Source organism: Phaethon lepturus, unplaced genomic scaffold (genome assembly GCF_000687285.1).
Source record: "Phaethon lepturus isolate BGI_N335 unplaced genomic scaffold, ASM68728v1 scaffold18453, whole genome shotgun sequence".
NCBI classification, from domain to species: domain Eukaryota; kingdom Metazoa; phylum Chordata; class Aves; order Phaethontiformes; family Phaethontidae; genus Phaethon; species Phaethon lepturus.
Genome location: NW_010528595.1, coordinates 82,150 through 89,055, shown reverse-complemented (window position 1 = coordinate 89,055; position 6,906 = coordinate 82,150).

The following is a 6,906-nucleotide window of genomic DNA, read 5'->3' as shown; positions in this document are numbered from 1 at the left end:
TGCGAGGCGCTGGGAGGAGAGGAGCATCACTGAGGGGTTGCAGCCACCCGCTGGTTGTCTCCCCCGCCCCCGCAACTCGTTACCGCCTCTGCCCGCCGCCGGCGCCGTTCCTCCTAGCAGCAACACGAAACCCTTCCCCAGGCTCCGCACGGACGGAAAATCCCCAGCCCGCCCTGCAATGGCAAGGGTTACGGCTGCACGCCTCTCCGGCCCGGGCGCAGGAGATGGGAGAAGGTAACGGGACAGACATTAGTCCTTTCACTTGCTGCACTAGGTGCTCAGGTGCCGCAAATAAAATGCGATCAACTTTTGTAAAGAACCAGTGTGAGACAGGAGGCACAGCAGCAGTGGCCTCCTGGCCCGGTAGAAGGGGCCTCTTCAGCCTCTGACACACACCTTTGCAGTCTGGCTCTGCACAAGCGCATGTCCAGGCTGAGTTTGAAGTCTCAGGTGTAGATAATATGTATTCATCTTAACACTGTTTTGCCATCTATTGTTCATATTTATTGTGATATGACACTCTAGCAGTATAAATTATACCTGTGCCATGTAGCATGCCTGTGCACACACAGACACATACATGGTCCTTGCTAACAAAAAAACCACTTGCTATTTTAGGAGTATGATGTAAAACTGTTTTGTTACACTTCAAAAAGAAAGTGTAAAATACAGAAGGGAGCGGTTTCTTCCATGTTCATGCAGACAATAACAATTTCAGTTATTACTGAAAATTAAGAAGGAATTATCCACATATTATGTGTGTATGTGTGTGCAGCTAAATATATATGTATACCTTAAAGTATTAGCTTTAATCATACTTGAGTGGATTTCATTGTTTTTCAGTAGGTGTCACTAAAGCTCTGAAAGACCCCAGGTTTTCACTCTTCTGGCTATTGTTTTCTCAAGTATTGCATCTTTACCATCAAGTTTCATCACATCACTGTCACGGAAGTGCAAAAGTGATCTGATCTGCTCCATCGATTGAAATTACTCCTGTACTCAGAGGATTCAAATTCCCCCTGCCTATAGCCATGCAAAGGCTAGAGCTTCCTTTCTTCTTGCTTCCTAAAAGTACATGGTGAGTGTCTTATTGCTGTCAGCCATCTGAAGGTTGTAGTGTACACCTGGTGGTAGAGGAAGGTTAGCAACCCTTTGCATGCTGTGAATGGGTTTTTCATGACTGCACCTAACAGGAGCAACTTCCTTCCTATAGAACGTCCATACCACAAACCCAGTGACACGTGGAATAGGGAATAGCAGAGCTAGCTTTTCACGAGACAGCTAAGAGCAGAATCACACAACTGTTAAAAATACAGTGCTTAGCATTCATCTGTGGGGTAATGAAGTAGATTAGATTACTCGTTGCTTCCAGGTCCCTGAGGTAGCTCTAGCATCCATAGAAATGCAAAGTAGTTGTATGTAGACTTGGTGACAGGATTACACCTGACAATCCCCTGCACCTGGTGACCCCCTAATAGTGGCAGTATTGTCATTCCATATACCCCAAATCTGGTCTAGGAGTATCATGTCTGGACGTGGGAAAAACTAGCTTTTGGTCTCAGCTCTATTGCTAATCATCTGTTTCATATGTGTAAGTTAAATTTACCTGTTCAGTCTTTTAAAGTCTCAGGGTTATCTGTCTTGCTTTAAGTCACATCCCCACCCTGTATTTCCTGTTTAGATTCTAAGCATTTAGGGGGAATGACCTATATTACATGTTCACACTGTGATTAAGACAACAGGCTCCCTTATCACAGAAAACGGATAATGTATGCCAACAGTAATACATATGGAGATTAGTTTTAAGATTGAGGGATTAGCAATAATAATATTTGCCTCCTTTGTTGATACCTAAGGGTGAGTCATCTCCTTCCAACTGATTTACGCTATATCAAAATTCAAAATTTAATATCACATGTATGTGAAATGTGTATGAGAGAGAGTCTCTCTGATGGAGATTCCACCTAAGATGCTAATTTCATCTAAACCTTATAAGGCCATCGATCCCACTGTACTCTCTCGCTGTGTTCTCTGCTGGGACACCTTGCAGTTTAAACTCAGCGAAGAGCATTTACAGAGACTGAGGGGAAGAGTGCTCAGGCCACTAACCACTTCATTTATGCTTAGGGAAGAAGAACAGTCAGTATTGGAATGGTTGTGCTGTTGAGGCAGCCACTTGAAAAATACTGTGCTGGAAGCACGCGTTTCAGTAATATAATCAACAACTTGCTTTCCATGTGATGAAATTTATGCTAATATTTTTTCTTTTAGTTCTTGCAAAGCAGAAGTTATTACAAAGTAATGAAAAAGGAAAAGTTATTGTCAGTCACTTTGTAATGTTAAAAGATTGGCAGACATACTGCAGACTAGATTGAACCCTCAGCTGTGAGCATCTGTCCACACACAGTGTAAATTCTGGTGCAAATCTGCTGTCAATGGATTCCACTGAAACTAGTGAAAAGCGCTTCTTGCTGATTAAAAAAAAAAAGGAAACTGGGAGCATAAATTAGGTCTCTGAACCACTGAGCTACAGTGCTAACTTTGTACTTTTAAAATAGCTATCACCACTTTGAACACACCTCTGCATGAATACACCACCCACAAGAGAGCTACCGGGTGTGTTTGAAGGACTCCCAAAATTCAAAGGAAGTTGTCAGGAGCTTTTCATCATTTCATTTCCATGCAGAGGGACTTCTGATGCAGTTAACTCCATTACACACGCACATGTACTTGCTAGAGATTCAAGAACAAAATATTTTCTGTAAAGATTTTCTGAACAATTTTATTGAGGTAATTTTCTTCATTTTGTATTTATATATATTCATTCATATATATCTATAATTAAAAGAGCTAAACAGTTGTCTAAGGCATTTGGAACTGTGCACAGCAGAGTATCCTGCAGTACTGTAAAACTAGGCAGCACACTTTTTTTTTTGCTTGTTAAATAAAAAACACCATAAAGCAAGAATAATATATGTACTGTATAAAAAACATAATAGATATTCTATTTTTCAGATGACAGTGTTGGAATATATTTTTGTGTGTGTGTATATATGTATATGTAGGTATACTATGGTACAGATAAAACCCCAAGCAGCAGCTCTCATTAATTTGTAAGAATTCCAGTTATTTACACTCACAGATATCACCTGTGAATATTCATATTCACCTCTGTAAAACGCAGTATCAGACCATCCACTTCTTAAAGCTACCATATTCAGTCACTCTAAGTCAAGCTGCTAAAATACAAGTAAACGCATTAATTTTATATTTGTTATGTAAAATACACACAGCATAGGCTGAAAAGTTATTCACAGCCTCACATTTTTTGAAAGTCACTAAACATGTGGAAAGTACATTTTAAAATACCAGCAATTCTAAGCTGATGTTTCAGATACTTTTTTTTTTTATAGCCATCAATAACCATCCAGCATGAACAGCAGTGGGAACCAAGTCTTGAATTTTGTTTGCCTTGTTTTACTTCTAAATAGGAACATTTAGTGAAATTCAAGCAAGTTACTTTGAGCATAGCTTCTTTGTATTTTTAACCAAATTAATAAAAACAATAGAGTCTAAGAACTGGCCCAGTGCCTATTAGTAAGTGACACTCTCCATTATGTGTTGCGAAATTTTAATTCTAATGAATTCATATGAAAATTTCATTTCAGGCGATTGTCTCCTGCTCATAGAATATTCAGCACCTAAGAACCTCCTGGCTTTACTGGATCCTAATAAGACCCTACTGGAGCTTTAACCACCTGCACCAGTGTGGATGGGTTATCAAGCTCTCCTTACTGGAGTCATCTCCGAGCGGTGTCCTGGAAGACTTGAGTGGAAGAGTCGTGTGCGCAGGGACTCTTAGCACTGAGTAGCACCCTGCTGCAGTGTATTGCAGCTCTGCCCAGTGTTTAAGGTACAGTTGGGACTAAAAAGCATTACGTACTAATATTGCCATGATTTACTGTTTGAGCAATTGCTCTGTGAAAAGCTGGGAAGGGACTCAAACTTACTAGCTCCTGAGTGTACAGCAGTGTGGTCTGAAGTGTTCTTGCCCCTCTCCTGTATTTGCAGTTTGGTTGTAAATGGAATTCTATTTCTATTTTAGGGGGAAAAAAAATAAAATCTTAAGAGCTATTTAAACGATTGCAGGCATAATGGCATGTGCCATCTCCACTCCTTTGCCACCCCTACTCATAGTTAGATGCCCATTCAAACAAGCCATTGCTATCTTTTTGTTTCAAATCACACCAGCTAAAATAATTGTCCAAAACACAGTATTTCTTTAATTCAAAAATTTATACAAGTTTACAAATCAATATACCACCACACAAAGTAGTGTAAGGAAGAGGAGATATGTTCAGCAACATCTTACCATATTATAACAATCTTCAAATGTGGATAAATTTGACATAGTACTGCAAGACTTTTTTATGTAAAGAATTAATGATGGAACAAGGAGATACAGAGAATACCATTACTTTCTTTGTTCCTATCCAATGCAATATTTAGCTTCTAGAAAATAACGAAATATTGGTGAAATGCTGTATCTAGTTATATGAGCTCTATTTCCATTAAAATCCTGAAACAAGATGGGAACATTGACAAACTGAAACAAGATTGTATTAATCATTAAAGTTAATAGATAGAAACCTGTCAAAACATTACAGTGAAATATGTTATTTTTACTCCATTTCTGCCTTTCTCTATATAGCTACACTTCTCTAAGTGTTCTTTTTTTCAGATGTCTGTTAAATAGAAGCTTTAAGCTGTTCTGGGGAATTTATTTTGCTTTTTATTTGATCCCCAAAATATTTTAATATCAAAACTTTCAGAATTGCTTTTTTTTTTTTTTTTTTGTTCATCAAAAGCTAGGTCCCCACAGTGAGCATTGCACTGAGCTTTGTACAATAAGAATACAGATAGCAACAATAATGGAGCTAAATGTGAGAGTTCCTAAAGGCAGGAGGCAAATTTATTCTGTTTTTCACCCTGAGTATATCTTTATTTTAGTTTGCAGCAGCGGCATGGGTCTTAACTCCTTGAGATATGAATAAAAACAGATGATGTGAAGGTGTTAAAAGATGCAGTTCTGGTATACCTGACAATTTAACGCACGTGTAGGCTTTTAGCTTGCTTAACTTTATCATTAACAGACATTAAGACATGGGGTCATACTTTAGTCTCTGCTTAGGATGCCAGCAGTGCTAGGCCAGACCCGTCCTACGGGTGCGGTCTGCCAGGTACCCAGGTGACAGCGTGGCTCTCCCTACCCTGGCTCTGACCCGCTGCCAGGTGCAGCTGATGAGGGGGTTTTGGTTGATTCCCAGTCTGCCAGACTAGATCCACCTTTTTAATCTGTGCTAGCTGGATCTTCCTTCCATTTTATGATACAAATTGTGGCTCAGACCGTATTTATCATCAGGTGAAGTGACAGGTATTTTGGAAGTTCTCTGACATAGCTGTGGTATTACTAGTCACAAGATTGGGGTTTGAAGCATCTCCGCTGGAAACAAAGCACTAACCTCACCTGGAAAGAGAGGTCTAATTTCTGTAATATCAGGGACATTTTCCTCCCTTTGTTTCACAGCTTTCATCTGGTTTTCAAGGGAAAAAAAAAAAAGTAAAAAAAAAAAAAAGTGGCCATCTGGTATGGTTTTTACATGTCAACACTGAGGTTGTGGTGCTTCTTTAAAAGCTGCTTAGTGTGGCCAAAGCAGAAGGTGGGGCTGCCCTGCTCCACACCACATCAGAGGTCGATAAAGTCCACCAAGCAAGGGAGACACACAACTGCAGGTAAATGCTAAACCCAACAAATGAATACAGTCTTGTAGACCTACAATTGGCTGTGAATTTTTGACTTTCAGGGACTTTGTAAGAGACACTGCTCCTGGTCCTGCATTTCAAATCACCAGTTGAAATGGGAATTAGCTTAAATAATTGTTAGCATTTAGCTTAAATTTTTTTTTGTACGTGTTGAGTCAACATATATACCACAATTAGAGGAAACTCAGACTATTTTTCATGTGAAACAACAAATTTCAGTTATAAGGGCTAATGTATACTCCCTGAAAGAAGAGAGAGACGAGAGACATTCTGTAACCATTTCAATTTGTTACGTGAAGAAGAAATTAGGATTTGATTAAGCATCCATTCTTCTACACCCACAGCAACATGCTGTGATGTGTGATCCTACTGATAAATGTGATGTATGAGGTCATTTCAGAAACTACTATTTCAAGCTATTCATTTTCTCTTTAGATGATGTGGATGTCTGACTTCATATCTGACTCTGTGGAACATAGGTATGTGCATAAGGCTTGTCATGTGTTGTGGAGGACATCTAAATGATTTGTCCAACTTGATAAAAATTAACACATTGATCCCTTCTAGCCAGCTGGACTGTATTATGCATTGCACGGAAAGTGTTCTTTTCTTCTTTGTCTTTTTTACATCTTTTTATTTTTTTCCTCAAGGATTATTCACTCAGGAATTTCTCAGGATTTAACCCGATTTCTCCCTTCTAACAGGCATGCAGCACCATAGGCAATTAGGTACCTGATCTATTCTTTCCAATGGGCTGTTGTAGCAACTTGAAGACATTAGAAATCAAAACAGAGGACTAGGAGATACAGCAGAAACTGACTACAGGCAGCTCAATAAGGTAAAGCAAACTTGCTTCACTGCACATCGTAACATACCAAAGCCGTGTTATTTTTTTATTGCATGGCTAACACTTTACAGCTGTCATTTTTCTGCCAGTTGGTATTTAGAATATAAAAATAGTATATACAATTCTGTGTGTGGGTACGATACACAATGGATAGTTTATAGTTTTAATTCTGCAAGTATACTACATTTTTACAGAAGTTCCAATAAAGGCAACTCTTTTTATCCAGTTACATGAAT